This window comes from Arachis hypogaea, chromosome 16 (genome assembly GCF_003086295.3).
Source record: "Arachis hypogaea cultivar Tifrunner chromosome 16, arahy.Tifrunner.gnm2.J5K5, whole genome shotgun sequence".
NCBI lineage: Eukaryota > Viridiplantae > Streptophyta > Magnoliopsida > Fabales > Fabaceae > Arachis > Arachis hypogaea.
The window spans coordinates 84,396,105-84,404,488 of record NC_092051.1 but is presented as its reverse complement, the minus strand read 5'-3'; the positions used below and the strand labels follow the sequence as shown (position 1 = coordinate 84,404,488).

At 38.7% G+C, this 8,384-nt stretch overlaps 1 non-coding gene across 1 annotated transcript; it reads left to right on the top strand.

Annotated features, from left to right (window-relative positions):
* The first annotated feature begins 3,267 nt into the window (after window positions 1-3,267).
* Window positions 3,268-3,375, top strand: LOC112761219 (small nucleolar RNA R71). Its single transcript, XR_003181625.1, has one exon. It is a non-coding gene; the product is annotated as a small nucleolar RNA R71 (small nucleolar RNA).
* Window positions 3,376-8,384: the final 5,009 nt, after the last annotated feature.

The window sequence follows — 8,384 nt, the reverse complement described above, 5'->3', positions numbered from 1 at the left end:
GCTCCCAAAAGTTCTGTGGAGGAAAGTGCATCCCTTGAGGCATCTCAGGGATTTCTTGGTGATGAGCTTCTTCATGTGTCTCTTGAGATCCATGAATAGGCTCTCTTGTTTGCTTTTTGAGTCAATCTTCCATTGAGCTCCTTCCACACATATGTCCATGAGGACTTGGTCCAACCTTTGATCAAAGTTGACTCTCCTTGTGTAGGGGCGTGCGTTTTCTTCCATCATTGGCAAGTTGAACGCCAACCTCACATTTTCCGAACTAAAATCTAAGTATTTCCCCCGAACCATGGTGAGATAATTCTTTGGGTTCGGGTTCTTACTTTGATCATGGTTCCTAGTGATCCATGCATTAGCATAGAACTCTTGAACCATTAGAATTCCGACTTGTTGGATGGGGTTTGTTAGAACTTCCCAACCTCTTCTTTGGATCTCATGTCGGATCTCTGGATACCCATTTTTCTTGAGTTTGAAAGGGACCTCGGGGATCACCTTCTTCTTGGCCACAACATCATAGAAGTGGTCTTGATGGGCTTTGGAGATGAATCTTTCCATCTCCCATGACTCGGAGGTGGAAGCTTTTGTCTTCCCTTTCCCTTTTCTAGAGGATTCTCCGGTCTTAGGTGCCATCAATGGTAATGGAAAAACAAAAAGCTTATGCTTTTACCACACCAAACTTAGAATATTGCTCGCCCTCAAGCAAGAGAAGAAAGAATAGATGAAGAAGAAGAAGAAATGGAGGAGAGGGAGAGAGAGTTGTATTTCGGCCAAGAAGGGGAAGAGAGGGTTGTGTTGTGTGGAAATGAAGAAGAATGGAGGGGTTTATATAGTGGAGGGAGAGGGGTTAGGGTTCAGTCATATGGGGTGGGTTTGGGTGGGAAAGTGATTTTGAATTTTGAAGGTAGGTGGGGTTTATGAGGTAGGTTTATGGGGAAGAGTGGATGGATGTGATAGGCGAAGGGGTAATGGGGAAGAGAGCTTGAGGTGATTGGTGAAGGGTTTTGGGGAAGGGTGTTTATTGGAAAGAGAGGATGAATGAGAAGAGGGAAGAGTATGAGTGGAGGTTGGTGGGGATCCTGTGGGGTCCACAGATGCTGAGATGATCCTGTGGGGTCCACAAATCCTGAGGTGTCAAGGATTTGCATCCCTGCACCAATTAGGCATGTAAAATTCCTTTGCATGCAATTCTGGCATTTAAACGCCGAATTGATGCTTGTTCTGGGCGTTTAACGCCCAGATGCAGCATGTTTCTAGTGTTGAACGCCAGTTCTATGCTTGTTTCTGGTGTTCAGCGCCAGCTTTCCTCAGTGTGCATTTTTGGCGTCTGAACGCCAGGATGCTGCTTGTTTCTGGCGTTCAACGCCAGATCCATGCTCTGTTCTGGCGTTGAACGCCAGCCAGATGCTCGTTACTGACGTTTAAACGCCAGTAAGCCCTTCCTCCAGGGTGTGATTTTTCTTCTGCTGTTTTTGATTCTGTTTTTAATTTTTCTATTTATTTTGTGACTCCACATGATCATGAACCTAATAAAACATAAAAGAATAATAAAATAAAAATAAAATTAGATAAATAAAAATTGGGTTGCCTCCCAACAAGCGCTTCTTTAATGTCAATAGCTTGACAGTGGGCTCTCATGGAGCCACACAGGTGATCAGGTCAATTTTTTAGACTCCCAACACCAAACTTAGAGTTTGACTGTGGGGGCTTTAGTTGACTCTGTACTGAGAGAAGCTTTCTATGCTTCCTTTCCATCATTATAGAAGGAGATTCTTGAGTTTTAAATACAAGGTTGTCCTCATTCAGTTGAAGGATCAATTCTCCTCTGTCTACATCAATCATAGCTCTTGCTGTGGCTAGGAAGGGTCTTCCAAGGATGATGGATTCATCCTCATCCTTCTCAGTGTCTAAGATTATGAAATCAGCAGAGATGTAAAGGCCTTCAACCTTTACCAGCACATCCTCTACTTGTCCATAAGCTTGTTTTCTTGAGTTGTCTACCATCTCTAGTGAGATTCTGGCAGCTTGCACCTCAAAGATTCCCAGTTTCTCCATTACAGAGAGGGGCATGAGGTTTATCCCTGACCCAAGGTCACATAGAGCCTTCTCAAAGGTCATGGTGCCTATGGTACAAGGTATTAAGAATTTTTTAGGATCTTGTTTCTTCTGAGGCAATCTCAGTTGATCCAGATCACTCAGTTCATTGGTGAGCAAGGGAGGTTCATCTTCCCAAGTCTCATTACCAAATAATTTGGCATTCAGCTTCATGATGGTACCAAGGTACTTGGCAACTTGCTCTTCAGTAACATCTTCATTCTCTTCAGAAGAAGAATACTCATCAGAGCTCATGAAGGGCATAAGGAGGTTCAATGGAATCTCTATGGTCTCTAGATGAGCCTCAGATTCCTTTGGTTCCTCAAAGGGAAACTCCTTGTTGATCACTGGACATCCCAGGAGGTCTTCCTCCTTGAGATTCACGTCCTCTCCTTCCTCCTTGGATTCGGCCATGATGGTTATATTAATGGCCTTGCATTCTCTCTTTGGATTCTCTTCTGTATTGCTTGGGAGAGTACTAGGAGGGGTTTCAGTGATCTTCTTACTCAGCTGGCCCACTTGTGCCTCCAAATTTCTAATGGATGACCTTGTTTCATTCATGAAACTCAGAGTGGCCTTAGATAGATCAGAGACTAAATTTGCTAAGCTAGATGGATTCTGCTCAGAATTCTCTGTCTGTGGCTGAGTGGATGATGGAAAAGGTTTACTATTGTTAAACCTGTTTCTTCCACCATTATTAAAGCCTTGTTGAGGCTTTTGTTGATCCTTCCATGAGAAATTTGGATGATTTCTCCATGAGGGGTTATAGGTGTTTCCATAAGGTTCACCCATGTAATTCACCTCTGCTATTGCAGGGTTCTCAGGATCATAAGCTTCTTCTTCAGAAGATGCCTCTTGAGTACCGTTGGATGCAGCTTGCATTCCATTCAGACTCTGAGAAATCATATTGACTTGCTGAGTCAATATTTTATTCTGAGCCAATATAGCATTCAGAGTATCAATTTCAAGAACTCCCTTCTTCATAGGCGTCCCATTACTCACAGGATTCCTCTCAGAAGTGTACATGAACTGGTTATTAGCAACCATGTCAATGAGTTCTTGTGCTTCTGCAGGCATTTTCTTTAGGTGAATGGATCTACCTGCAGAAGTATCCAATGACATCTTAGCTAATTCAGACAGACCATCATAGAATATATCCAGGATGGTCCATTCTGAAAGCATGTCAGAAGGACACTTTTTGGTCAGTTGCTTATATCTCTCCCAAGCTTCATAGAGGGATTCACCTTCCTTCTGTCTGAAGGTTTGAACATCCACTCTAAGCTTACTAAGCTTTTGAGGAGGAAAGAGCTTGGCTAAGAAAGCCATGACCAGCTTATCCCAAGAGTTTAGGCTATCCTTGGGTTGAGAGTCCAACCATATTCTAGCTCTGTCTCTTACAGCAAAAGAGAAAAGCATGAGCCTGTAGACCTCGGGATCAACCCCATTGGTCTTAACAGTATCACAAATCTGCAAAAATTCAGTCAAGAACTGAAAAGGATCTTCAGATGGAAGTCCATGAAACTTGCAGTTCTGCTGCATCAGAGAAACTAATTGAGGTTTTAGCTCAAAGTTGTTTGCTCTAATGGCTGGGATGGAGATGCTTCTTCCATGTAAATTGGAATTTGGTGCAGTAAAGTCACCAAGCATCTTCTTTGCATTATTATTATTTTCGGCTACCATCTCCTCTTCCTTTTCAAAAATTTCTGTAAGGTTGTCTCTGGATTGTTGTAATTTAGCTTCTCTTAGTTTCCTCTTCAGAGTCCTTTCAGATTCAGGGTCTGCTTCAACAAGAATGTTCTTGTCCTTGCTCCTGCTCATATGAAAAAGAAGGGAACAGAAAATAATAATAGGGATCCTTTTTACCACAGTATAGAGGTTCCCTTGTTATTAGTAGAAGAAGAAAGGGAATAAGATTGAAGAAGAATGGATAATCCAAACACAAGGGTGAGGATAGGAGCAGTGATTTGAGATGAAGAGAAGTGTTAGTAAATGAATAAATAAATAGAAGGAGATGGGAGAGAGGGAATTTCAAAAAATAAATTTTGAAAAAGAGTTAATGATTTTCGAAAATTAAAGGAGAATTAAAATTAAAATTTAAACAATTAATTAACTAAAAAGAATTTTTGAAAAAGAGGGAGGTATTTTCGAAAATTAGAGAGGGATATTTAGTTAGGTAGTTTTGAAAGAGATAAGAAACAAACAAAAAGTTAACTCGTTAGTTGAAACAAATTTTGAAAATCAATTTTTAAAAGATAAGAAGATAAGAAGTTAGAAAAGATATTTGAAAAAGATATGATATGAAAATGTATGATTAAAAAGATATGATTTTGAAAAAGATAAGATAAAAAGATATTTTTAAAAAGATATGATTGAAATTAGTTTTGAAAAAGATTTGATTTTTAAAATCAAAATTAATGACTTGACTCACAAGTAATCACAAGATATGATTCTAGAACTTAAAGTTTGAATCTTTCTTAACAAGAAATTAACAAACTTGAAATTTTTGAATCAAAACATTAATTGTTGATAATATTTTCGAAAATTATGAGATAAGATTAAGAAAAAGATTTTTGAAAAATATTTTTATAATTTTCGAAAATAAATAAGAAAAAAATGAAAAAGACTTGATTTTTGAAAAAGATTTTGAAAAAGATAGGATTTTCAAATTGAAAATTTGATTTGACTCATAAGAAACAATTAAATTTTAAAAATTTTGAAAAAGTCAATCCAAATTTTCGAAAATTTATGAGTGAAAAAGGGAAAGATATTTTTTGATTTTTGAATTTTTAATGAAGAAGGAGAAAAACATGAAAAAGACTCAATGCATGAGAATTTTTAGATCAAAACAATGAATGCACACAAGAATGCTATAAATGTCAAGATGAACATCAAAAACATATTTTTGAAAAATTTTTGATGCAAAGAAAACATGCAAGACACCAAACTTAAAAATTTGCAAACTTCAGACACTAACAAATTGAAAATGCATATGAAAAACAAGAAAAGACACAAAACAAGAAAATATGAAGATCAAACAAGAAGACTGGCCAAGAACAACTTGAAGATCATGAAGAACACTATGAATGCATGAATTTTCGAAAAATGCATAAATTTTTAGAAAAAAATGCAATTGACACCAAACTTAAAAATTGACTCTAGACTCAAACAAGAAATACAAAATATTTTTGGTTTTTATGATTTTATGATTTTTTTGTATTTTCTTTTAAATTTTTTTTTTCGAAAAACATATAGGAAAAGAAAATAAGAAATTCAAAATTTTTAATAAGAATTCTAGGAATCTTTCAATGTTGGCCTAAAGCTCCAATCCAAGGGTTGGGCATGGCTTAATAGCCAGCCAGCTTTAGGATATAAATCAGGCATGCAACAGCTGATATTCCAATTAACTTGCCTCTATGCTGATGGTTGGAAGCCACAGTCCAAAAGAATTAGACATGGCTTTATAGCCAGCCAGGCTTCAACATGCTTCATGAAACACTAGAATCCATTCTTAAAAATTTAGAATAATTTTCGAAAACAGATGAGAAATTTTTGAAAGATTTTTGAAAAGTTTTTGAAAATAAAACAAAAAGAAAATTACCTAATCTGAGCAACAAGATAAACCATCAGTTGTCCAAACTCGAACAATCCCCGGCAACGGCGCCAAAAACTTGGTGCACGAAATTGTGATCCCTGGTAATGGCTCCAAAAACTTGGTGCTATAATCTTAATTCATAATTTGTCACAACTTCGATACAACTAACCAGCAAGTGCACTGGGTCGTCCAAGTAATAAACCTTACGTGAGTAAGGGTCGATCCCACGGAGATTGTTGGTATGAAGCAAGCTATGGTCATCTTGTAAATCTCAGTCAGGCAGATATCAAATGGTTATGGAATTTTTGATTAATAATAATAAATAAACAGAAAATAAAGATAGAAATACTTATGTAATTCATTGGTGAGAATTTTAGATAAGTTTTCGTTCCTCTGAATCTCTGCTTTCCTGCTGTCTTCATCCAACCAGTCCTACTCCTTTCCATGGCAAGCTTTATATAGGGCATCACTGTTGTCAATGGCTACATCCCATCCTCTCTGTGAAAAAGGTCTAAATGCTCTGTCACGGCACGGCTAATCATCTGGAGGTTCTCGATCATACTGGAATAGGATTCACCCTCCTTTTGCGTCTGTCACTACGCCTAGCACTCGCGAGTTTGAAGCTCGTCACAACCATCCCTTCCCAGATCCTACTCGGAATACCACAGACAAGGTTTAGACTTTCCGGATCTCAGGAATGGCCATCCATGGGTTCTAACTTATACCACGAAGACACTAATATCTCGGACTCAGTCCCCTGTATTAGATATCCAAGAGATATCCATTCAATCTAAGGTAGAACGGAGGTGGTTGTCAGGCGCGCGTTCATAAGTTGAGAATGATGATGACTGTCACGATCATTACATCCATCATATTGAAGTGCGAATGAATATCTTAGAAGCGGAATAAGTTGAATTGAATAGAAAAACAGTAGTACTTTGCATTAAATCAAGAGGAACAGCAGAGCTCCACACCTTAATCTATGGAGTACAGAAACTCTACCGTTGAAAAATACATAAGTGAAAGGTTCAGGCATGGCCGAATGGCTAGCCCCCATGATCTAAGAACTAAACATCCCAAGATGTCTAATACAATAGTAAAAAGTCCTATTTATACTAAACTAGTTACTAGGGTTTACAAAAGTAAGTAATTGATGCATAAATCCACTTCCGGGGCCCACTTGGTGTGTGCTTGGGCTGAGATTGAAGTTTACACATGCAGAGACTTCTTTTGGAGTTGAACGCCAAGTTGTAACGTGTTTTTGGCGTTCAACTCTGGTTCGTGATGTGTTTCTGGCGTTTAACTCCAGACTGCAGCGTAGAACTGGCGTTCAACGCCCTTTTGCGTCATCTAAACTCGGGCAAAGTATGAACTATTATATATTGCTGGAAAGCCCTGGATGTCTACTTTCCAACGCCGTTGAGAGCGCGCCATGTGAAGTTCTGTAGCTCCAGAAAATCCACTTTGAGTGAAGGGAGGTCAGAATCCAACAGCATCAGCAGTCATTCTTCAACCTCTGAATCTGATTTTTGCTCAAGTCCCTCAATTTCAACTAGAAAATACCTGAAATCACAGAAAAACACACAAACTCATAGTAAAGTCCAGAAATGTGAATTTAACATAAAAACTAATAAAAACATCCCTAAAAGTAACTAGATCCTACTAAAAACATACTAAAAACAATGCCAAAAAGCGTATAAATTATCCGCTCATCACTTACCTTGAGGATAATCAGAAGCTCCCAGTCATCATTACAAGGGAACTCACTTCCCAATAAGAAGAGCAACTGCTTAGTGTGCTGAGAAGACACAAGAAGGCCATTGGGTGGAGCTTGGCGGATATAGTAGGCATCAACCCTCAAGTTTGTGAGCACAGAATATTTTTAGAAGAGGGAGCAAGGCCTGTCCGTCAACCACAAAGGCGGCTGAACCCCACCATCCTAGAGGTTGTCAAGAAGGAAGTGACCAGATTGCTTGAGGCAGATATCATCTACCCCATTTCAGACAGTGAATGAGTAAGCCTAGTACAAGTGGTGCCCAAGAAGCATGAAGTCACTATAGTGAAGGATGAGCATGGAGAGCTCATAGCAACCAGAGTACAGAATTCCTAGATGGTTTGCATTGATTACAGGCGCCTCAACCAGGCCACTCATATAAGGATCACTACCCCCTACAATTCGTTGATCAAATGTTGGATCGCCTGTCAGGTAAATCACATTATTGCTTTTTAGATGGTTACACAGGCTATTTCCAAATTCATATAGCTCCTGAAGATCAGGAAAAGACTACTTTTACATGTCCCTTTGGAACTTATGCTTACAAGAGGATGCCTTTTGGCTTATGTAATGCACCAGCTACTTTTCAAAGGTGCATGATGAGTCTTTTCTCTGATCTTCTTAAGAGCTGTATGGAGGTTTTTATGGATGATTTTAGCGTATACGGTGATTCCTTTAGCCTTTGCTTGGATAGTTTATCTAGAGTATTAGACAGGTGTGTTAGTTCAAACCTTATTTTGAATTTTGAAAAGTGTCATTTTATGGTCAAATAAGGTATTAGACTGGTTTGAGATCTTCTCTTTTGAGTTGATTTGGGACACCCTTCGTGCTGGTGGTCCACCTGGCTCCAGGGATACATATATCCTCTAGAATCTTATCCAGGCCCTTGTCTGTTCTCATCATTCTCCTGTTGAAAGAGTCTGGATC